Source organism: Chiroxiphia lanceolata, chromosome 6 (assembly GCF_009829145.1).
Source record: "Chiroxiphia lanceolata isolate bChiLan1 chromosome 6, bChiLan1.pri, whole genome shotgun sequence".
In the NCBI taxonomy this organism is placed as follows: domain Eukaryota; kingdom Metazoa; phylum Chordata; class Aves; order Passeriformes; family Pipridae; genus Chiroxiphia; species Chiroxiphia lanceolata.
In genome coordinates this window covers 52,386,497-52,410,675 of record NC_045642.1, presented here as the reverse complement: position 1 = coordinate 52,410,675, position 24,179 = coordinate 52,386,497, and the positions used below count along the sequence as shown (strand labels likewise).

The window sequence follows — 24,179 nt, the reverse complement described above, 5'->3', positions numbered from 1 at the left end:
TTTTGGAACATATAGAGAGAATGCAAATTTATGAAGTATGAAGTATAGATTATAAAGCATATTTATCGCAATTTAGCCAGGGATAAGGAGAGTGTTTTTGACAGCCACATGTGGTCAATATTTCATCCTTATACCTCCTCAAGGCCCAGGTCTATGGTCTTTCTGAACAGGCTAATGGGCTGGGGAGCTCTTCTCTCCCTCGTCCCATGCTTCCGAGATGAAATGCCTCCGCATCGTTTAACCACGTACCGAGCGCACACATCTAACATCCCAACAGCTCCTAGCACACCTGTGCAGCCCGAGGTGACTACATAAAAGAAGCTAATAAAGCAGCGCTTACATTTCATTCATTTCATTCACCGGCTCGAGATCTCAGGAATGGAATGGAGCACAGCTGGCCTTTGGATGTCAAATATACTTCATAAGCCAACACTAGTTCAACACACAGGCAGAAGCCTTCTTGTCTCGTGGCTCTCCACAGGCAATAGAAAGGAAGCATGTTGGCACTCTCACAGCTGGCAGTGGGGCTGGCACAGGAGAGCTGTAAATACTGTGTAGGCATGATGGTGCAAGCTGCCAGGGTGAGTGCGGGTCACCGTGCCTCCAGGGGCTCCCAGCCACCCTCACGAGGGCACGATGAAGAGTGCTTTGCTCTTTTTTAGCTGAATTGAAAGGCAAAGGGCAGGGTGGGTAACTGAGATGCTGGATCAGGTCTGGCTTGACAGGGTCAGATGCTGCAGGGAGTGGAGATCCATCTGAGGAGGTTTGGGGCCTTTCCTATGTCCCTGGAACAAGGAGTTGCTTCTGGTTGCAACCATGAAAAGCTCCACTATCAGAGGAACTGTCTGGACTGGGATTTCTCCCTCCTCTTACAGAAGTATCCTTGAGTACCTGCTGTCTGGTACCTGCTCTGGATCCTGGTCTACCTACCCATTCACATGGCAAAGGGAATCTTCCATTTCCACCCAACTCACTTGAGAATATGCACCAGGACAGGTATGATAGTACCACTGAAAGCCATGTCATCTCTATATGATTTGAGCGGCTTCTGATGCTGAAAAGAGCACATGAGAGAGAGATATGTTATGTCCTTTGACTCTTATTGGTTTGCAGATCAGAACATACTTTGTCAACTTGTTCTTCTCCCTCAGAGCCAAAGAAATTAAAGAGGAGAGAGGTACACCCAAAAGAGAGAATGAAAGGAAAGCTCTCTGATCAGATGTTTGTATCTGTGATTCTTGACATATAATTTGCTTCTTAGGACTATGGTCACAGCTTCAGTGAATTGCTGGGTTTATTAAATTATCCACGGCATTTTCCTTTTGGATGCATGTTGAGCTCCAAGGGGATTTCCTTTAAATGGCTGTTTCCCAAAGTAAGATGACTGCTCACAGAATGTTCTCACCCTGGCTGGGTGCCTCCACTGTTGGGGTCTGGTGGTATAATGGCAGAGGCTGTCTGGTGGGCTGCCACTCTGTCAGGTACCAAAATCAGTGTCCAGATACCCAGACCTATGGCCTCAGTGCAGAGACCTCTCCAAAATCAACTGTAAAGCTTTCAGAATGTCCGGTGCTGAGCATAAGTGAGACGTAGGAGACAAAAATGACCTAATCTTGGACCTAAAGTTTCTTTCTCAAAGCCTGTTTTTTCCACAGATAAATCTTCCCGTCTCTTCCCGAAACATGTGAATAGCCAGTCTTCAGACTCAGCACAGAGCCTTTCTTCAGACAATCCTATCTGAGTCAGGTCCACAAGGAAGGAGAAGGCAATCCAGAAGCATTTAATATGCCAGGTAGTAGTCACAGTTCACATTAAGTAGCCCATGATGTCTTTATTTCTCACAATAACAATTAAATTTAAAAGGGTCCTGAATTTCCCTGATGGTAGATGAGCAGCTGATAAAAAAAATGAATAGAAATATATATCCAGCCTCCATGAGCAAACACTGCACCAAGAAAATCTCAAAACAGTAACAGCAAAAAGGGCACTGATATTCAAAAGGATTCAAAGTGCAGAATTTGGCCTCCCATTTCAAATGCATTCAAAGCTGTGGATGCTCACAACTGAGATTCCATCTTGGCCTCTTTAAAGCTGAAGAGTTACGTTAAAAAATTGAAACTGAATTGCTTAAATTCAAGACTTTTCTCAGCCAGACATTTCATTTTGAAAAAATAAGATATGAGCCTTTGTTTGGATCTTGCATTGTCAAACAGCATCCTAATCTCAATATCACCTTCAGCTCATTAAGTCACATTTTCATCCTATTTATACATGGGCCTTGCCCTGTGGTTTAGTAGAGTTGTCCATATGGCTCTAGAGAAGCAAATTAGGGTCTAACTTTGTGAGAAACTGCATTTTTCAGGCAAAGTGTTCTCATCTGTTTCTCTTCATGGCAGCACACCAATATATCCATACCTTAATATTAGTCTTTCTGTATGTATTACCTGAAGTACTTAATCATATTTAAAAATTATTAAAGAAATCCTAGGTGTCTCCAAGTTCTAACACTACAAGTATTTTCCCCAGGGCACTTGATTACAGTAGAATTTTTTTTTAATTTGCAGAACTCAGAAAAGTCAGAAGATGGCAGCAGCTCATTCATGCATTAAACAATCCCTAAATCTCATGAAGAGAACAGCTCTTCCTTAAAGTTATGAGTTATGCAACCACCTAAGAATAAAGATTGATAATTTACTAAGCACAGTATTTCTGCTTATCCAGGTTCTACAGTCATCAAAGCTATTATTTCTCATATTATTTTGCTTTTTTTTCAATTGTCATCAGTGCAGTGGAGAAATTTGCAAGGGTGAGGGAAAGCACATTGTCATGGAGAGAGTTTTTAGATGGATACTCTTAGTTATAGACATATGTTTTCAGGATCCCTAAATTTTCTTTCTTATTTTTTTTTCTATTTTGCAAATATCACAGTAGGAAAAATAGAAATAAGATGTTTTTGCTATTTACAAATAACAGGAGATGTGAAGAGGAATTGTTTTTCCCCCTGCTTTTACAGTTGGATGTTTTTTCTTACTGTATGCTAATCTTCATACCTCATCATTTTCACACCATAAGCAGTGGGATCTCTTCTCTCCAAAGATTTAATAGCATTGATGTTGCAGCAATGACCTATATTACTAAATTTTCTCTACCTTCAGAAAATATATCATAGCACATTTAAAGTATGGCACAAAGGGTTAGCATAAATAATTAAACTAAATTACAGCCAGCAAAAACCTAAGGCAGGCCAGATGCAAGTAGCCTCAGAAGAAATCTAGTGTAACTCCATTGCTGTCAGTGGAATTATTCCCAAATGACACTGGCGTAAGGGATGCAGAATCTGACATCCTAGCTTTTGTAACACAACCTCGTTGTCATTATTCACTTAATTCACAAAATTCAATCAATTGCAATGGGCCACCCAGCCACTGGAGTAAAGAAAAGAAAATCTATTGTATATGATATTTCTTTGATCAACTACGTCTGAAAGTGCATTTCCCCCTCCCACCTCCCAACCAAAGAATGCATCAGAGACCGGGCTGACACTGTGGTGTGGGCAGCTGATATTTCCCTCCAGCCTCATTTGTATTGCTTTATTGACATGTTAATGACAAAGTACATCCCCAGGTCCTATGAAGTACAGAACAAGTCAGAGAAATTAGAATAATACCTAGCCCTAATTAGAAGCCAGGTATCTGCCTGACATGCTCTCTTGTTGTATTTAGCTTCAGATACTTGTACTTTGATTGATTGCCTGGTTGTTTGATTGATTGATAGAGAGGCTTCACCGAGCTCATAGACACACACATGAAGGAAGCTTTTGATGTCAATATGAACAAAGATAATGATAGACTTACAAACAATGCCTAATGCTGAGTCTGTGTATTAGGCATAATGCAAATAGAAAATGTGCCCGGCACTGTTCTAAGAGCAATGAGAATAGAAGGAAGACGTGTTGTGTATGATTGAACCTCATAGCTACAGGCAAAATTGTACTGTCAGGAAGATTTGCAGGTGATGTTTCTGATTGCCTGAAGATCTCTGCATATAAGCAGGGCAACAGAAATTAATCCAAATCCTTCACTTGCAGCATCACAAACACAGTTTTAGAAATGGGCTTCTAGAGCTGGTCTGCTCCAGGAGACAAGGGTTTATCCAGAGAGGAGTCAGATTGATTTTCTGTATGTGATGATCACAAATGTATTTCTATATGGGTGCTAGGGCAGTAATTGATAACAAGGTTCAGTGTGCTACAGGCAGAAATGATCAGCAACACACAGAACTAGAGGGCAGCAGATTCCTCTTCGCATCTCCCCCCTCCAATCTGCCCCCAAATAAAAATGTTTAACAACAAATAGAAAACCACAAAAACTTTAAGGGGTACCTTGATCCTCAAATGCTGCTGAGACCATTTTTCTCTGACGCCTTTGATCTGTACTCCCCTCCTCTGTTCTGCACGGTGACAAATGCACTGCACACAGGGCACAGAGTGCAGCACAGCAGGACAGATTCTTTTAGCTAGAGCTGTGCAAAATGTTCATAGCAGAGCCCCAAATCACAAGCAACTTGCCTGGCTTCGGGTTTCAGTGCAAACTTGGAACTCAGACCATGTTTGTCAAAAGGCCACGTTTCCTGAGATTTGCTAACCCTTTGAGAAATTTCTCTTTTTCTTTCCCTTGCACTCTCCTTTTCTCTCTTTCTAATCTGCCTGAATTTCTAAAACTATTTCCACAGTGTTTAGGAGCTAGAAGGACTCACAGGTTTGGATTAAAAGACCTGCCAAAAGTACTCTCTCATGGTGTCAATTCAAAACCAGGGGAAAGTAGGTGATTCATTCCAAGAAAAAAAAAAACAAAACAGTAAACAAAGCCAAATACCTCCTCCTCCACCAAAAAAATCCAAACAAATAACTCAAAACACACAAAACACCTATCAAAAACCAAAAAAACCCAACATACATTCTCTTAGGTCTTGCAAATTTGTATACCACAGACTTGGTTCATTAAACAGTTTGAACATCTTCTTCGCAAGTGTTTCAGTAATCCTACTGATTGCCATAGTGTTAGGGCCAAAACTGGATTTTTTTGAACCCCAAAATTCAAACCAAAATATGGTTGTGTAACTCCTTTGCAGACCAAATTGAAATCAACCCCTGTGAAATGACATCATGTTTTCACACAGCTCATTTTTTTCCCAGTGTTGTGTTTAATACACTTTGCATCACCTTGCTCTTACATGATCCCTCACTCAAAGGTCTCACATCACTTTGAAGAGATTTTCTGAGTAATTAATTGAGATGTGGTCAAACAGAAAGTTAGTGCTAAGGTTTCAACCTAGGTCTCCTTAGAGCCTTAAACTCAAGCTCATCTGCCTTTTCTGGCAGAGTGCTGTCTAGTTCAGTTTGTGCCAATGACAGTTCATGATTCCGCTTGCATATTTAAAGAATAGGTGAGTGATCTCTCTTGGACATACCTTATGTGCTCTGGTGCACATAATATCAAGTGGCATATGAATTCGGTACAGTGATATGCGCTTTTTCAGAGCTTTTTGCATGATATCTGAAGCATCTACCCTTTCAGTACCTAACAAAGAGGCTGGAATTTATGCACAGATTAATTAACATCTTCAGTTCAAACCAGACTTTTAAGCAATGTGTGAAGTTATCACACAGTGATAGGGGATGCTTTTGGTTTTCATTGGTCAAGACTCATGAATTTCAGAGAACCTAACACTTCCACAGATGCTCCATGGACAAGATCACTGTTAAGTTAAACACCTCTTGTGTCCTGATACAGATGTCAAGCTTGCTTTACAAGCTTGAAAGGACATTTAAAACAAAAGAAGGGAAAATAGTGTCTTAGGCTAGTGCAGGTTCAGTTGAGTCATTATGTTTTAATGCCCAACCCTTGTTTATTTTCTGTTTCTCTTTGGAGATCTTTTGCCACGGAAGGTTAAAGATTACTGAGATAACTAACAATAAATGTGTCTGGCGTTGTGACTTTTGACCAATAATTATAACTTGGATTGACTGAAATGAATCTGTATCCAATTTTATTTTACATCCTATTGCAACAAAATCGACAAGGGTGTGAATTAAAACCTTAACCCTGATGATTAACATCAAAATGGGAATGGACATTTCCCTAAGATTTGACAACCTGACCCCTTCTCTTTTATCAGCAGTGTGGACTGCAGTGTGCAGTAATTGCTTAACTGCTCCTTTGCCCGTTAGGACTCAAATTGGCTTTGGAGTGGACTTGAGAAATGACTCAGAGTTTCAACAGACACACCCAGTTACTGGCTTTGTACTACACTAAACGCTTTCCAATAGAACATATTTTTTAAAAGAAAGGCTGTATATTGCTCTCTGTAGACCTGAGGGCATATATTCATTCACAATGTAGGTGCAGGTTGAACGATAACTGTGCAAACTGCTGTCTCACACCCTGCCAGCCTGCTTCAGTCCTACTCTGAAAGGGTGCCTGGCGTGGGGAGAAGTGCCCCTCTCTGTGTAAGCCCCAGCTGACTTCTGCAGCCACTAGTTAGCAACAGGGATGCTTACACAGAGGTAGTGCTCTCATGCCCTGAGTACGTCAGAGGTTGGAGCTGCAGGTGGACATCAGCACACTTCCTGGCGCAGAGACCAAGATTAGGTGAGATTTGCATAGGTGATCAGTCATTAACAGGAGTCATAGCTTTGCTGGTCTACACTGAAAAGAAGCACCTTACAGCCATTCCGGCTTATGGAGCTTTAGCTAAACCAATCCCAGAACTGGTCATGTCTGAGGTAGCAAGTGGTTGAGAGCAGCCGTCAGAGGTGGGTAGTTACAAACCAGGGCTATGCTGGACCCTGTAACTGAAGCAAAAAGCATCACAAATTCTCATCATCAAACATCCTCCTGCCCAAGCCACACAATCTTCACTATTCAGCGCAGGAGCCAACACTCTGGTCCTGGTCAGAGGCATATTGCAAAAATAAACATAAATTATTCAATATATGCTTTCTCCCACTCACAAATGCTGAAACAAAAGAGACTGACAAAAATAAATGAACTTGTTTTCCAAAGTTCTTCTTGTCCTTTTTTTTTTTTTTTAAATACAAATTAGGTGATTCTTCAACTAGAAAAGGTTTAGAAGTACTGTCTTACACAATAAAACATGTTTATTAAACAGATTATTATCTTTCCTGCTTTAAGTAGTTTCTAGCATTTTGGTGCCACAGAGGAAGAACAGCAGCAGATTTAGTTATTAATAATATGTTGTCATGACAATTTTTCTTGCAATGTTGGGAAAATGCTCTCAGTAGCATTGTAGGTACAGCCAACTTTCAAAGTAGTTGCAACGGTTGATTTCTTATCACATAAGGGGTAGGACTTGCTCTCTGTCAAAGTTTGAAAGATTTTTTAGGAGGCAAACAGTGATCTTGCTTCCATTTGTAATTGTTCCCTCATGTATATACCTTTCTAAGATTTTTTTGGTATGAAGGAGAACACAGCATTCATAATACAGTGAGATTCCTGTTTATTTTCAAGGTCACAAATGCCAAGTAATTTCAGAATGATCTTTGAGTACTTTTTTTTTTTTTTTTATTTTTCCCAATCTTGGACTCAAGAATTCAATGAAAGAAATTTTCAGACAAAACCCCTGCAATTCCCTGGAAAGAGGTCCGTGTCAGAATGAAAAATGTGCTAGAAATTTCTCTGTTTTGAAAAGAGGTATCATCTAAGCGGACAGAGATAAGAAGGTGGTTGTGGCTTTGGGTTTTCATCATCCCTAAGCTCCATGCCATTTTTAAGGAAAAATGTTGGATATTAGACAACTGTGACTTCAGTCCCATCAAAGGAGTTTACATTAGAGGAAGTCCTTTCAGAGGAGAAGAATTACATTTGAAACTATTTAGATGCCCACTGTATTTGGGTTAAGGTGGCCGCTGAGACATAGAGGTATCTCATCTTACCCCATGGCAACCACGCCACTTAAAATGGGAAGCAGAGACCACCCTTCAAACTCTTTGCCTGCTCGCTGCACATCATCTCAGCACAGTGCACTGCCCCCAGGTAATCAGATACTCTGGTTTTCCAGTTAGTCTACTTTATATGAAAAATAAATATCCATTGAAGTGAAGGAGGAGAGCACCCGCACATGATGAGGGGGAGAGAGACTTACTCTGCTGCCAGCGATTAGCGCACTAATGTGAAATAAGGAAGAGAGGTCCAAATCTCTGGGCAAATAAATATTTTATTATCTACAACAAGTGGAAGGGCTTCCGCAAGAGAAGTCTTGCTGGTGGAAACGGAATACAGCGGATTGTACCTCTTCTCAGGGGAAACCTGGCCTTGAGCTCAGGCAGGATGGGAAGAGGAAAGCAAACCTTCCCTTCTGTGTTGCAACTCTATCCAGGGGATATGGGAGGAGACTTTTTCTTCTTTCTACATAGTTTTTATGAGAGAATGATGACCTGCTTTAGGCTTCTAAAGCAGCCCCCAATTTCAAATAGAGATGGATCCTTATCTGCTTCTGTGGTGCAGGAGTAAGACCTATTTCCTCTTCCTAGCAGGAATACCTCTGTTTTCAGAAAACCCCCCCCACACTGCATCATAAATCACTTCTGGCAACCAAGAGACGGGCATGGATGTGGCAACAAGCGGTGGGTGAACCCTCCCACAGCAAAACTGACCCCAACAGGCAACTTGTGCCCCCACTACCCAGAGAGGCAGATACAGAAACAGCAGCAGGATCAAGAGGAACTTTTGTGTTTGCCCAGTCACACTCCCATGACAAAACACCTCAGTGCTTGTCCCAACCACCAGTCCATCCAGCCTTGCTAGGGACAATAGCAAGGTACCACAACAGGACACCCTGGGCACACTGAGTTGTTTTTGCTGTTGCCCAGATTGGTATTGCATTTATTTCTAAGCCAAGTTGGCAGGTTTAATCTGATCTAAGTGAACAGTTAATATCAAATGAATATTTCAGTATAAAGTGTGTGACACCTCCTTGCATCTGAGGACATGCAAAGGTCCCTTAGGTTTCTGATTTTCTCTGTTTGCATGCATGGATACACAAGGACAGCACTGGGCTGCAGCCTCCCTTGAGCATGGAGGAGACACAGAATCTTTAAATAGGAGAGTGATACAGCAGCAAACAGCATCAAAGAGGTACCGATAACCTGCCCAGGGAGGTGTGGTGCTTTTTTGGTGCTTAGGGCCTTCTACTACATGGCACTGATGTGTGACATCGGCAGAAAAGGCTCCTTAGCCCTCTAGTAATATCAGAGATGAAGGAGGGAAAGTTCTTAGCATAGGGCTTGGGAAAATGTTTCTTTTGGAGAGATAAAAACCTTTTTGTATATCTTCAGGATGCTTGTGGGGAGAAGAGGGCAGGTTCTGTGTGATAGGTGGTGTTAGTATTTTACAGCAGGCCCTTGTATCTTTGGGTTTTCTGGGTACATGGGAAGGAGAGACAGAGGTCTTGCTTCTATCCTTCATACCTGGAGGAGAACAATGCTCTACTGTCTTGGTAGAAGGTAGGACTACTGTTAGATATGTAAGGGTAGGGTTTATGAGTGCTGATAAGATAACCCAGTTTAACCTGAGTAGCCCAAAGGTGCTGTATGTTAAGACTATTTCAGTTTTAGCTCCAAGCTGTACATCTGCAGATGGCCATGAACATTTCTTAGCACCCCAGGAAACCAGGCTGATTGTGGCAGCACTGCCCAGATATGCAGAGATGGATAGACTGGCTTACAAGTTCCTTGGACTAGCCCTGAAATGCCTGTCTTACAGGAGTTTGGGGACCTCGGCACCTAGCTGTCACAGAACCCATAGCAGCAACAATATTCACTGTACACCAACACCGTGATTTCTGGTATTGCTCTGGGAGGAGGAGATGATGGCCTTTTCCTGCCAAAAAAAGTTTTAAGCTGTAAAAAAATCTTAGACATAGTTGTGATCCTAGCCCATCTCAGAAGGAAGAGATTATGGAAATATTTCTGGCAACCACGGACTGAAATGGCTTCAGAAGAACTAGACCTCTCCATCTAGGAAAAAATTGACAAAGGTATGCACCCCATGTCTTTGCCTCTCAAGCCTTGGGAAGAGGAGCATCAGCAAGGAAAATGCTTTCACATGCAGGTAGCAGTTGCCTGAGCAAGGAAGGGATGACTGAAAGCAGGCATGGTGGATGGGTGCAATAAGATAGTGAAATCAGGTGTCGTGTAAGGTGTAAGGCACAGGATGCTAAGGTGTGCTGAGGAATCCCAAACAGTGTAGCACAAAAAGCTGTGGGACAGACCTTACAACAAGTGATACTTCATCTGGGATGTGGTTGAAGGTTCCAGTAGCATCTGGAAACCTGAAATGCCCATGGTGAATGCAGCCCAGGGAGTCTCTCACCTGATTTTTCTGCTGCAGTGGTTTCAGGATGGTGGAGGACCCAGCTGCAGTACCGACAGGCATTTCTGAGGGGAGGCTCAGGTTGCAGCACTGCAGCAGCTGACACACACAGAAGATGGTTGAGGTCAGCCTGTGCTCCCATAACATATGGTTGGGCCACGACGGATTGCAAACACCATCTCTACTGTGCAGAGCAACTGCAGGCATTTAAACCTCTGTGAAACTTTTATGGCAGTGTCTTTTTACTGTTTTTCCAAGCCATGCTAGCACCAGGTATGTTGGAGGATTAAAGCATACCTTGAGTACCTGAACACTACCCACCGCCTTGTGGCTAAGGAGTGGAGAAATGTCCAGGACATATGGTAAATGTTACTCACCAATAACACTTAAGTTTCTAAAACCTACCTGTGTGATGGCTAAGCACGCATCAGGTGACATGGGGTTTGTAAGGATGAGTCATGTTTTCACTAAAAAAGTGATAGACTTGGAAAGAAATGGACAACCTCTCAGGCACACAGCTCCTTCCTCCAGGCAAAAGTGAGAGCAACAAACAATAAACGTATTCCTCAAATCCCACCATTTCCTCTAATGAAAGATTTCAGCTCTCCCTGCACAGCTTTCCTTTCTTATATTTTTATCAGGGTTACAAAACTACAAAATCCAGTTTGGTACTGCCACGATGTGATGTGACTACCTTTGCAAACACACTGGCAACCCCAAGCAGAAGGTGTTGATATGTCACCAAACACGCTGCTCCTGGTGTCGTCCAGGGCAGAGCTGTCTCAGAGATGCCGTCCATCGCTGAAAGAGTTAAGAACATCTTGTCAGGGATATGCAGTTATCTGGAACTTTTGTTTATACAGAGAGGCAATAAAACATTCAACGCCTTAGACCAGTGTAAGAAGGGTCAATACAAGCTCCAGCAGTTGTATATAAATTAACCTTTTAAGTGTGGCCTAATCCATAATGATTCATTGACAGGAATTATTCCAGAAGGCTGAGCTGCAACAAATTGTAGCAGTTGTGGCTGACTACAGTATCTCACAGCTGCTGAAAACTCAGCTGCCTCTTAAGATGAGGTAACTAAGGGAACATTTTAAAAGGCTTTGACAATGTATTTCCACAATACTTGTTAGAACTAGGACATCTCCAATGATCTTATGTTCCTAAAGTATAAGGAATCTGAATATATACATGAAGGATGTTTTGAAAGATTTTTGCTTTTGCTGTAGCGCTGACAGAATATGAAAAGGATGCTTCACTCCTACACACTGGAGTGGTCACCCAAGAGAGCTCATTTCTTCTCCTCAGTAGGATTTAGTCAGGATAGTGCAATGAGCGTATGAGCTGAGAAGCCTGCAGCGTATTTGCAATTGTCAGAATTAAAAGTGAAGGAAGACAAAACAACCTCTCCCCTCCCACCCTCTGTCAAACATGCCTAATGAATGCCTACATGCACTGTATCAGAAACCCCAAACGTTGACGGCGATGCGAGGCACTAATTTGTTAGTTATCATATCTGACAAATTGTCATCATGGTTCCACTCTTTCAGAGGGTGTTGTGCGTGTGACCCAGGGAAGGGCTCTCAGGCTTGAGCTAATGGGTGTGCAACTTGGAACAGAAGATGATGTGCCAAGATGGGAACCACAGAGTGGGCTGCCAAAAAAGAACAGTATAATTATCTGTGCATAATTCACGGCCGGAGAATAAGCTTTCCTCCAAAGTTGTCTGCAGTAGAGCTGTACCAGATTCGTGGCTTTTTCAGTGAGTATTCACAAAGTAGTGACAATCTGTGCAGAAATGTTCACTTCTCCAAACCTTTTTTTTTTTTTTTAATTGGACTAAAATAGACATTTCTATAGCACTCTGCTCTCAGGACTGGTCTTTTAAGATAAGTGATGACTCACAGATGTATATTCTTACTTTCTTGAATAGTTATCACTCCCCTCACCCCACCTAATCCCTTCACCAATGGGATTTGAAGGAAAAAAACCTCTGCAAGGAAAAGCACTATAAATACAAACTATTACAAGAGCATTGGTTCATTGGATCTTCAGTGTTGCTGCTATATTGTGAAAACAGTGGCCTTAGTTCTCAGATTCTCAGGACAAATACTCGGACAGTATATACCAAGCCACAGGAAAATTCCCTTTAATTTTTAGCACTTTTAGGCAAGATGACTTGCCAGTTCAGGTTCTGTTTAGCAGACAGCAAGATATGAACGCACTGGTGAGACTGCATGTATATAGTCCACTGCTCCTTCAGTTGTTATTGGACTGTATGAGGGTTATTTGATTCTTTTACCCTCGTCAGAGCAACCACCTCTTCATCCATGTTATGGAAGATGGATATTTTGTCTCAGCAATAAGTAAAAGCTCATTTTACAAACCGTGCTCATTTTCTAGATGGAGATTCAGCTTCACAAAGAGAAAACTCAGGAAATTCCTTAGCTAGTAAGTCCTTCTGGAGGAGGTCAGGGTGAAGGACTGAATGTCCTATAAAGTCTATTCTAAATGGGAGGGAGAAGGCTCTCGCAGAAAGGCAAAGAGATGGAAAATGTTCCCATAATTGCTGGCAAGGAAGATGCAGATTTTGCTTGGGCACATTTCTCTTTGAAAGCTGATCCTGTTTTGTAAGGGTAGACAAGGAAGAGTTGCCAGAATCATAGGACAACAAAGTTTGGAAGAGCTGGCAAAATATGTGGAATTGGATTAAATTTGACAAAATGTCATATTGCTTTAAGGCTCCTCAGGGTGTCCTGAACCAGTTTTGCTCCACGTAGTGCAGATTTCCTGTAAAGCTTTGGCATCACCATCTCCATCCTGAGCTGTTCAAAAATGTTGCTGTGGCCGTGCTGAAGCTGCAGGGATCCCATCTCACAGCAATTTTCCCAAAGAATAGGTGCTGATCTCCCTCTGGTCTATATGTAGGAAACTCCCCTAGGAAAGTTCTGGGGTTGCAGGGAGCTTGTGGGCATGTGCGTGGGGGCTGTGCCAATCCAGGGGTGCTTGGGCAAAGCTCACTGGGTCCAGCTGGAGACCAGGGGGGACAGTGCTAAGTGGACATGAAAGTTTGGATCTGGAAGTAACGTAAAGAACAAATGTGCTTTCCAGGCCCCAGCTAGCTGTTTCTGGGCCTGGTTGTGCAGGATAATGCTTGTGTACTTGTGTAAGCCTACACTATGTCACTGCCTTGTCTTCGCTTACTTTGATAATTTATAATCATAGAATGAAAACTCAGGACAGGAGAAAGATGTCCTGGTTCTGGCAGTGTGCTTCAGTCAGTGGGATAGTTTATAATTTTAAGCACATGCTTAATTGCTATGCTGGATCAGGGTGCAACTTTCTTGGTAGATACTGTAAGTTTCTGGGAACGCTCTTGGAAGGAGGAAACAAAAACATTTCCTCTAAAAATGTTTGTGGAAAACGAATAAAAGTGTGTGGGTATGCAATGAAAATGAATTTCCACTTTACAGAGTTCACCAAAAAATCTGATGCAGCAATGAGAGCCTAAGCTTAGACGAACAGTGAGGAACAAGCTCTGAAGCTTATTAAGCTGAGTGAGGAAACTTTGGGGTACAAACACATTCTGCAGTTTTCACTCATATAAGTATCTTTCTCAGACTGACCAACTGCCCAGACGGTGGTATCAGATTGTAGCTACTTAGGGGGCGTCTCCTGGAAACACCTCAGGAATTGGATGGTGCCACACCCAAGTCTGGTCTGCTGATAACCAGATGACTTCAGTTTGAGAGACCTCAACCTGAGAGCTTTCATCGGCATTGCATTCACTGAATTGAAATTAAAAAAAAAAAACAAACAAACCCCAAAAAACTACTGGAAAATCAGGTGCTTACGTGTAACTAGCCCCAACATTGATCTAACATAAATGGTAGCACTTATGAGGCAGATAATCCAGCTTCTCATTGATCTTGGCAGTACTAGTAGGGGGCAATATTTACATTTGGTGAATTGCTCTTGGACAAATTTTCTACACGGTACTAAATACAAAGAAGCCTTCCATTAACACCAGGAGAGCAAGGCTTTGCATTCATCTATTTCTTAATTTTTTTTAAAAAAATACATGTCCTGATTCTCTATTCTCTTGCTGCTCTTATACTAGGAGAGCTGCACTGAGTAAAGGTAAGTAGCAGCTACATCAAAGGCTGCAGTAGAGAAGATTTGGACCCTGAATATTTGCAGCAAACAGCAGTTTCCCCCTTTTCTAAGTATAAAAGAACAATTAATTATTATCCTTCCCCCAGCAAAACAAAGCAAAATCAATATTCTTCCCATGGTCATTTCTCTGAGCTTCCCTCTTTCCTAAACACTCTCACCTCATGCTATCTCCACGCTGGAGATACTCTACTCTTTTGATGAAGAAAGGAGGAAAACCAGCATTTTTTTGTGGACTAATTCTTTGGATGCATTTTAGGCTAAGATGAATTGCACCGTGTCTGTTTCTCTCCAGGTATGACAGAGTTCAAAGCCTGCCAATGTGTGTGTGCAAGCACACAAGTCCTGCCAATTGCATCTAGGCAGTCCCATGATGTCTGTCCAGTTTTATCCTGCTGGCTGGTAAAGGTCTTGATCCCTTACTGTGCTCAAGATGAGAGCGAAAGCACAAAGGAGTTGCTGTCCCTGCATGTCCCATCTCACCTGGCAGCAGCTCAGGGTACTATGGTGGATGATGCCTGGCTGGACACTTCTGACCTACTCCTGGAAACATGACAGGGAAACAAGAATTGCAGGACAGAAGTGTTTATCAGCACCAGGAAGCCAGTGTCTGCGGCGTATCGGCATAAACAAAGAAACTGTCTTAATAGAGAGCCACACCTAGAAGTACTATAGCCCTCTCATGGGACCATACAGCATGTGGCACATGAACCCAGGTAGTGAACCCAGAGCAAGCAAGGAAAAGCAAGTTTATAGAGCACAGAGAGAAAGAGAGCAAACTAGTAATGTGAAGGTAGACACCCTCCCCACACCCCCCAAACCCCTGTATAATAGCAGGAAAGCCAGAACCAAGTCTGTAAGCAGAGCTGACCATGAGAGATAAAGATGAGAAAATGAAGGTAAAGATTTTTACTGTCTCACTGGGAATTAAAGGACAAGAAGCAAGTGAGATGCTATTGCCAGGAATAATGCCTGAAACACTGGAATAGCTGATAAAGGTGTTTGATTAGAATCATGACCCTACAGACAGAATGAGGCTCTGGAGAAATATTGTATCTTTTACCCCACCTCAAAAGCAGGAGCTGAGATAGACACCTGCCTTGCAGAGCTGAAAAATCTATAGCTCTGGAGATGTTATACACTTCCTAAATGGAACCAAGATCATCTGTAGGACATGAGTCCCTCTTACAAGAAAGTATAAAAAGAGGAGATCTAGCCCTAGAGAAACACCTCCAGATATCAAGAGAATAGCTAGCCATCCCAGGGAAAGGTCAAACCAACACAGCAAAGGAAGGCAGTGAGCAGAAGGGAGCAGCCTACCAATAATGCAGGCAGCGAGGGCCAGTGTGGGAGCTCTGTAGTGAAATGACAAGAGAGGCTGAAAAGAAAAATGCCTGGCAAGGGCAAAGATGCAAGAGAGGTAAAGAAACAAAACATTTGCTTCAATCCTGCAGCTCCCTAAGGAATTAAAAAGAGGAATGCCTTCCAGATACCCACAGCATGGCTTCAGCAGGAGGAGGGACTTTAGGAGTCTACACACCTGTCAGACTGTGGCTACCAGCCTTCAGGCCCCACGTCTGTCCTTACATTAACAGCCAGGTCAGAGGCAGCTGGATCATGAAGCTGTGATGTCGTTGAAAGCAGTGATAAGAAGCAATTCATTCTAACCTGGAGATATGTGACCACATCATGGTGATGTACAATAAAACCACCTTGAGGTCAATGGGCAATGCAGGCTGTTGATAATAAATCTGTGAAACAAGAGATGTTATTGCTCAGAGTTTATAACAGTTGACATTCAAGATCACCACCCAGGGCAGAGCATGGGGCAGTGCACAGCTTTACTCCGGTCACAGTACAAACCCTCCATACCCTCCGCTTTTATGAGGAGACAGACAGTCTCTGTGGGCCACATCCAGTATTCAAACAAGACTAAAGGGCATAGCTCTGTTCCCTGTACCATGTCAGAAAAGATAACATTGCCCAGAGAATCTGGCCCAGACATTGTCTGCATTATGATCAGAGACCTCCTGACTGCATGTTCCTGTGCGTTGTGTGTAAAGGGTAAAAGGGAGATAAAATATTTTGCCCTGACCTGGTAGCTTTGGATCCTCAGTTTCGGACATGCTTGAATGCCTGTGCAAGGTATCAGACAGAGATGGATCAGGTCCAAAGCTTCTAAGTTCCTGTTTCAGAAAGTGCATTATATATTTTACAATAGACCTTACACTGCTAATTTATATAATCATCAAAAATTATTTCTTCAGCTTGTATTTTTAAGAGATAGCTAAATTTGTGGTTTGCCTGCTGTGCCAAGAACTTGGCATATGGCCACATGCTTTCACACATCTCCTTGCAGACTATGGGGTTGAAATCTAAAACCAGTGGTGCCATCCTACAGCTGAAGTAATTCCATCTACATGAGCTCAAGCACAATCACAGTGGGACCAACTGCCTCTTTGTTTGGCATCAGGATGTATAAATATCTGTCACTTCCTATGCAGGTATCTATATATTTCAAAGTAACTGACATGCTAGAATTATCAATAAAATATCAGTAAATGAAAGATAACTTACACAATAATCATCACTTCCTGACAGCTGAACTTTCAGAGAAGTCAGCTCTGCCCTTCTTTTAATGAAAATGAGTAACAAAACCTTACCAATGTGAAGTTTGTCTCTAGCTATCAAAATAACTCAGCTGACCTGTGTTAAACAGTTTGTGAGAATTGATGGGAAATAGCAAGACAGAAATAAGCAGAGATTTTAAGCTGGACATTCTCTCCAGTAGATATTAGACAGCATTGATGACCTAGCTTTAAAAGATGGCCTCATTGAATATCTGCTTTTTTATTCCACTACATACTAGGTAAAGCATAAAACATATATTTAAACACGTATTTCTTTTGTAAATACAACTTTTGAGGTACAGCTTGAGACAAGACATCTGTGCAGCAACTGTAGATAAAAATACAGTTGCCTTAATTTTCTTTAAAAAGTTACACTTCACAATATTATGCAATGGGGAACTGCAAATTTTTTGTGCAGGCAAAGTACAAGCAAGATCCAAGAAGACAATCCCATGCAGAAAGTGCCTGCACAGCACAGATCAGTTTCTTGTATACTGAGGACATTACTGCATTCTGCTCCACATAATATTTAGGCTAGAATCTAAGGGAGAGAAAAAAGGATAAGTTTGTTAAAGTAAATGTTGATGTTGATAGCGGTAGTTCCACCTCTCATGAGTCCCAGCCTCATGCTCTGGCCAGCAATACTTCAATACTTTGAAAAGAATCTATATGTCTCTTAAAAATGTAATTAATACCTCAGAAGGGCCTTCAAAGCGCAGAAGTTCCTGGTTGATACCTGTTTTCAATGTGAACAGAAAAATACTGGGCATCCTCTGGTTTGAAGTGAAGATGATAACCAAAGGAGAGGGAGAATGAGGCTAAATACAGTGAAACCAACAGCATGGGAGGCAACAGTGATAAGGATATGAGGGCTCTGTAGAGATGTGGCAATTCCTTTAGCCTGTGGCAGGAATATATCTCACTGATTAGAGCTAATTAGGGAGGATGAGGGTTGAGCCTTTTTATCCTCCTCAGTAAACCTGCCTTTGATGAAGACTGGTTATAGCACAGCTCTGGTTCTAAAATGGATTTTGAATGTCCTTCCTTCATTGGTCCATTTAAATAAATACAACAAGATTTCTAGGTTTCTTATGCACAATAAATCTATTTTGGTTCCTGATGACTGATTTCTTTGGCTCTGTAAATGAGGTGAGAATACCAGTTTTGTTTCTTTTTAGCACTGTAAAGGAAGCCTTGTGTAATTTCATGCGATCTGGAAAAGGTTTAGAAGAGAGGTAAGGAGGTGATTTGGATTCTAAATTCTACACCTTTTATTGAAGAAACCACAAATGATTTATTGAAGACACCACAAATGATTTATTGAAGAGAAAGTTCAGAAATTTCATGACCAGAAATTGGGAATGACCAGTATTGGGAAAAGGATTCATTTCTCTGTCCTAGCACAGATCAGTGTGTTGGAGGCTGAAACTGGACAAATGCAGGATGGCAATAAGGTGAACTAACTTTTTAATATGGGAAGCAACATCTCATTGAAGCAATTCACTTAGGGTTGTTTATTTTGGATTTGTACTTAAGTCAAGACAGGGTGGCTTTCTACAGTACAAATGGTTTAGTTGCTGGAAAGCCTGGGTGAGGTTCTGGTGCTTGCATTATGCAAGTGGCCTCTAGCCTTCAAACCAACTAATCCAAGCACTAAAGAGCAACGGGCAGAGTTGAAAGGTTTGAATTGCACATGTCCCAAAGACATGCAATTTGAATACCAAATATCCCAAATGGCCACCAAATGAGCCTCTTTGGGGAATCCAAACATTTCAAAATATTCATCAGAAAAATTAAGACCTCAAGCACACAGGAATATGCCTGTGGTGATGTACAGTTAAATCCAAGCTGTACCAGCAGAGTGCAAGCACGTGCACTGTATCAGGGAGCAGCAGACACTTTTACACAGCACCATGCAATGCAAGTGGCCAGGGAAGCCAAAGCAAGGTCAATGCTGGGCCAGCCCTGGGCCTCCCATCTGCACCAAACCTCACCCACTGACTTATAGATGAGAGGAGCACGGCTGAAGTTTTACCTCTCATACAACCCAACAGGCTTTTACTGTGCTCTGAATTGCTGTGTCCCTGATTATGAGTTTTGTTAGCCAGAGACCCCCAGCTCTGCAAATTTATCCCTTGGTAGATGTGGCCAGCTGGGAACAGTTTCAGGTTCATGCTCTCAAAAGCAGATGAAGCCCAAGTTGATAGAAAAGAGCAAGGTGGTAACCACAGGCATTCTTGACTCATGAGGTAAGACTGAGCCCTGTGCATGTGACTGAAGAAGCATTTGCTGGTTTAGTTCCTTTTATTGTGTTTAGTAAAGTGGCCTTTATTTTTTTCTCTCTGCAATGCTGAGCCTTTTGGTTGGCACAGTTTGGGCTTTTGGCACATTTAAATTTTCTTTTTATTTTTTTTTTCCTCTGCAGTTAGGAAAAGCTCTTTTTTTAACTGTGAACTTTTTTTCACATCAAAAAAATCCCAAATCTTAATAAAATCTGAAGGTGGCAGCAATGAAACAGTAGCAAGGCTGTGACTACAGCTTCTAGGGCAGGTTTGCATCACACAATGAAGAGATCCCCAACCCACTGCTACGCTGAGTTTGTAAGGTCACACATCTCAGCAGTTTGGGTTTGGAAGGGTGTGTGGCTGAGTTGGCAGGCCCTGCATCTCCAGCAGGACTGTCCAGCCTTGTGATGGGAAAAGCAGTGCTTGCCCACCACGGCTGCCAACAGGCAGAAGCTGCCTGTGCAGAGCACACAGACATGCCCAGCCCTCCTCAGTGGGTTTGAAAGCCCTTCTGCAAACACCAGAAATGTGTGTATACAGGTGTGAGAGTATCTGCAGGCTTTATCTGTGGAAAGTTGATGTACACAGAGGTTTTTAGGCCCAGTTGTTTTACTGTGTTCATATTTTATATCCTTATAAAATCATCAGAATGTATCATGCTGAAACTGTAAATTGATTTGCATGGGTTGGTCATCTCAGAACAATGTCCATCCTGCAGCAAGAGATATGCTGTACTTCGGTTCAGAGATAAGGCTTGATTTGTCAGAGGTGAAAGTATTATCACAGGTGTTGCTGGCCCGTACCTACAGTCCAGAGCACCTCACCTCCCCTCCTGCTAGTCCTATGCCTCCTCCTCCGACTTTCCCTGTTGTGAAAGGGAAATGTGGATAAGTTCAGCAAAGTTCACCCACCACTACCAGGAACTGCCCAAGCCACATGGCTGTAATATAGAATGATAAAGCAACACCTATGGCCATGAGTGACCAACACAGGGTTAACCACAGTGAAATCCTCCCTGAAAAGTCACTCAGTGAGGTTTTACCCTGAAAAAAAGCACAGAACAGTTCAATAGCCCAGTGAGCTGCTGCAAAGGACAGGGTCCACATGCCTCATAGAGGCTGTTTTTTGAGATTCCTTTCCAGACTGCCTGAACAATTGCACGTGTGGCAGCAACAACCACCTTAGTGGGGGCTTTGAGTGGACAGAACATCCATCAGCTGCCTAACACCTGTGTCCTCAGCTGCAGTGGGCCCAGAAGGTGCCTAAGTGTCCTGGCTGTGGTGGTAGTGCTTGATTCCCCCCCCCCAATTAGCTGTGTGATGTTTAGTGGGACAGGAAGTTGAAGGGGTGAGCAGGTCTTCCTGGAGGGCATGGTGGGGGATGATTAGGCAGGGACTGGCAGCGTGCTCCTGCTGCTGCTACTGCTACCATACAGTGCTTCATGGAGGGGATGCAGAGGCGTAGCAGGCAAGCAGCAGGAGAGTAGGATGCCACATGGCGAGGAGGAGGAAAAGAGAGAGGTGGAGGAGGAGGCAGAAGGGAGATTCAGTTTAACATGGCATGCCAGGCCTCCACTGCTGCTTCCCTCCCTCAGGCCTGCTCATCATGAATTTAATTTGCGCATGGGGTGAGGGGGATTTTGTTGGCACAGTTTTATTCTTATTCGATGTGCTCCTTTGCATGGCAAACGCTGGTAGTGTGCTCATCGCTGTGCACACAGGGAAACATGGCCTTGGGTGTACTTTAGTCTAAGGCCCTGATTCTGCAAACACATGAATAATTTGAAAAGCAAGAGGACTTACTATTATGCTTAAAATGACACCTGCTTTCGTCTTAGTCTCTTTCCTTCTCCCTACCAGTATACTTCTGCTTCTGGATAGCTAGTTTGAGCTCAGTATCTCAACTAAAATTTGAATACAGAAAAAAAGAGTGACTCTTTTAAAAATCTCAGTTTAGAGGCTGATCTCATCTACATAGATTCAGTAAAACAAAATCCACTTACGCAGTGTCCCAGCTAAGATTCAATATGTGACACCTTCTCTATCAGGGAAAGTCCAGGAAGGGTCATGTTTCAAATGGCACTTGATACACAAGGCCATTGCCATTTGGAAAGATTTGTCTTAACCTGAATCAGAAGAATGGAGGTAGGTACTTTGGTAGATGATTGTTTGCATTGCTGATAGGCACTAACTTGCTCTTTTAAAAAATACTATTTGGGAAAGTATCTATTGAATTCTTGAACAATGCAGTGGAAGGCAGTGCAATTATCTGTAACTCTGAAAGGGGATAAGAAAATTCACAAAAGATAGAATGAGCATATGTATATCTATAGATATACATATATATGTTTAAAAAATAGATTTCAAAAAACATTCCTGGGCTTTGGTGTGGAGGTTCCGAGCAGCAGCAGAGAGCTTCGTCTTAGTAGCTGCAATATCATTACACAAAGACACAGAGACAGGGGAGCCACTATTCAAATGCAGCCCCTCAACTTTGTGACCACAAGTAGGTTCTATTTTGGTCCTTGCTTTTGAGGCTGCTTTTGATGAAGGGATCAGAGTTTTTCAGCTCCCTGCCATTACATGTTGCTGTTGACCTCTACCTGCTTCTAGCTTTTAGAACTTTGTTTCCATTTCCATTTCTTTAGGAAGACTGGGGATGGGATCTGTATTTTTAAAACCTTGGTGCCAACTGCTGTGTGCTGTTGTACTGTGGCTGACTTTTACTTCCCCTATATTTCCTCTTGTGTTTCTAGATCTGAATTGTCCAAAGTATCTGCTGGAGTATGGCCTCTGAACCCACATCTCCTGGTGACCTGGGACATAAACTGTTGTATGGCAAATCCTGTCTTGATCAAATTGGCAACAGAGTCTCAAGAATTCTTTTAAGTACCTAACAACCACTGATTTAAGTATCAGGTAACCCCCAAATTGAGAATTTGTGCATTGCTTTTCTGTGGCTTGATGTGTCCCACCAAAATCAGAGTATTTTCTAGACTGCCTTTTTCCTTCCTCCCCTCTGAGCAGACAGTGGTTTTGGTTACCTTGGACTGCTGTTGTATGATCTTCAGAAAACATTTCCAGTGGGCTGTCATAAACCTTCAGTCCTTTTGCATTCCATGTCATCTTCAGGCAGCCTGGGTTACAGCACAGGCTATGGGTAAGAAGCAAGAGAGCGAAACACAGACAAATTCAAGGGTGTGCAGGGACAGTTGCAAACCATGTATGACACTGGGGGAATATACTCAAACTGACCCTCTTCTTGTACAGCTCAGGAGCCTAATACTGAGTAATCACATGACATTTTAATAGTGCTGTTGTTTAAAAGGAGAGGTAGAGGTGCTATTGGGAGGTGGGGTTTTAGCAGTTAAGAAAACTGGTTTTCAGCCTTGGTAATCTTCCATTTTTGCTTCTGTCCCACAGCTTGCCTGCGTGACCTTTAAGGGTTATAGGAACACCTTTTATGCCTCCTTTCTCTTAGTACTAGGAGAAGTATTTCAATCATTACACACCTTTATAAAACACCTGGAGATGCATGTGAGACATAAATGTGAAAGTAATATTATTGGTATCATATTATTATTTTTCCCAAGGAAATCGCTGTTTTCCACATAGCAGAGCACATGACTTCTTGTTTATTGTGTATTAATAGCCTTGTGTTGTGATGGTAAGTAGGACACAGATACAGCTTTTCAGTGATGTACAGTACTCTTTCTTATCTTTAATTAAATGCTATTCCCTTGTACTGGAATGTATTCTGTGATTACACATGTTTACAGTCTCTAAGTAACTTACCATCAAATACACTAATGAAAATCAGTGCCCCAAAGTGACTTGTGCGTTTTGTCTTGTACTATCCAACACCTCTCTCATATTTTATTTTATTTTTTAAATTATTAGTTCCAGTTTCCATTTTAAAAATTAAGGGGTTGAATTAAACACTTTCATATGAATTTCCTCCAACCATCTCTGCTTTTGATCTAGGGACATGTATCTATCTAGCTTTCTCCCCTTCCCCAGAACAGTAACCCCTGGGGATACCATAGAGCATAGAGATGATACAATTTAATAAAGTCACAATAAAACATCCAAGGCCTTTCATACTTTTTCACTTTCTTTAACTCAATTTATTTTTCATTTCATGGACAGAGATTTAGTCCTGGTATTAGTTTATGATTTTGCTGAAAGAATTACCGAACACATACAAAAAGGAAATATTATTTTTATTATTTATTTTGTGCCATGTATACCATAGGAAAAAAAAAGAGTTCAAATCACTTCAGTACCGCTGTGTTTTTCATTACAAAGTTATTACATATAGAAATTACTCCAAATTATCTGAAATGAATGGAAATTATGAGGTTTAAATTCCCCAGGTTACTGCAAGCACAGCACTGGAAATTTATTTTGTCATCTTGCTGAACATAATTGCTACAACAAAATTTTTTCCATTTTACAACCACAGCATAACTTATTTATACCAGTGTTGTTGTAATTTTACATCAATAAGTTGCATGGGAAGGAGTACACAGGTGGTAATTGAAAACAATAATTTGTAGTGGGGTCCAGGTGGAACAGTTGGCTCAGAGAAGACTTCATTTACTGCTCTGTAAACACTCTGCTTCTTGGTGTCCTTTGACTAGGGTGCTATCAAACCTCTGCTTCACCCAGCAGTGAGGTGGCCTGATCATCCTAAAT

At 42.0% G+C, this 24,179-nt stretch overlaps 1 long non-coding RNA gene across 1 annotated transcript; it reads left to right on the top strand.

Annotated features, from left to right (window-relative positions):
* Positions 1 to 1,659: 1,659 nt before the first annotated feature.
* Positions 1,660 to 23,374, top strand: LOC116788579. The gene is made up of 3 exons (XR_004357689.1): positions 1,660 to 1,792; positions 22,238 to 22,400; positions 22,905 to 23,374. It is a non-coding gene; the product is annotated as an uncharacterized LOC116788579 (long non-coding RNA).
* The last annotated feature ends 805 nt before the right edge of the window (positions 23,375 to 24,179 follow it).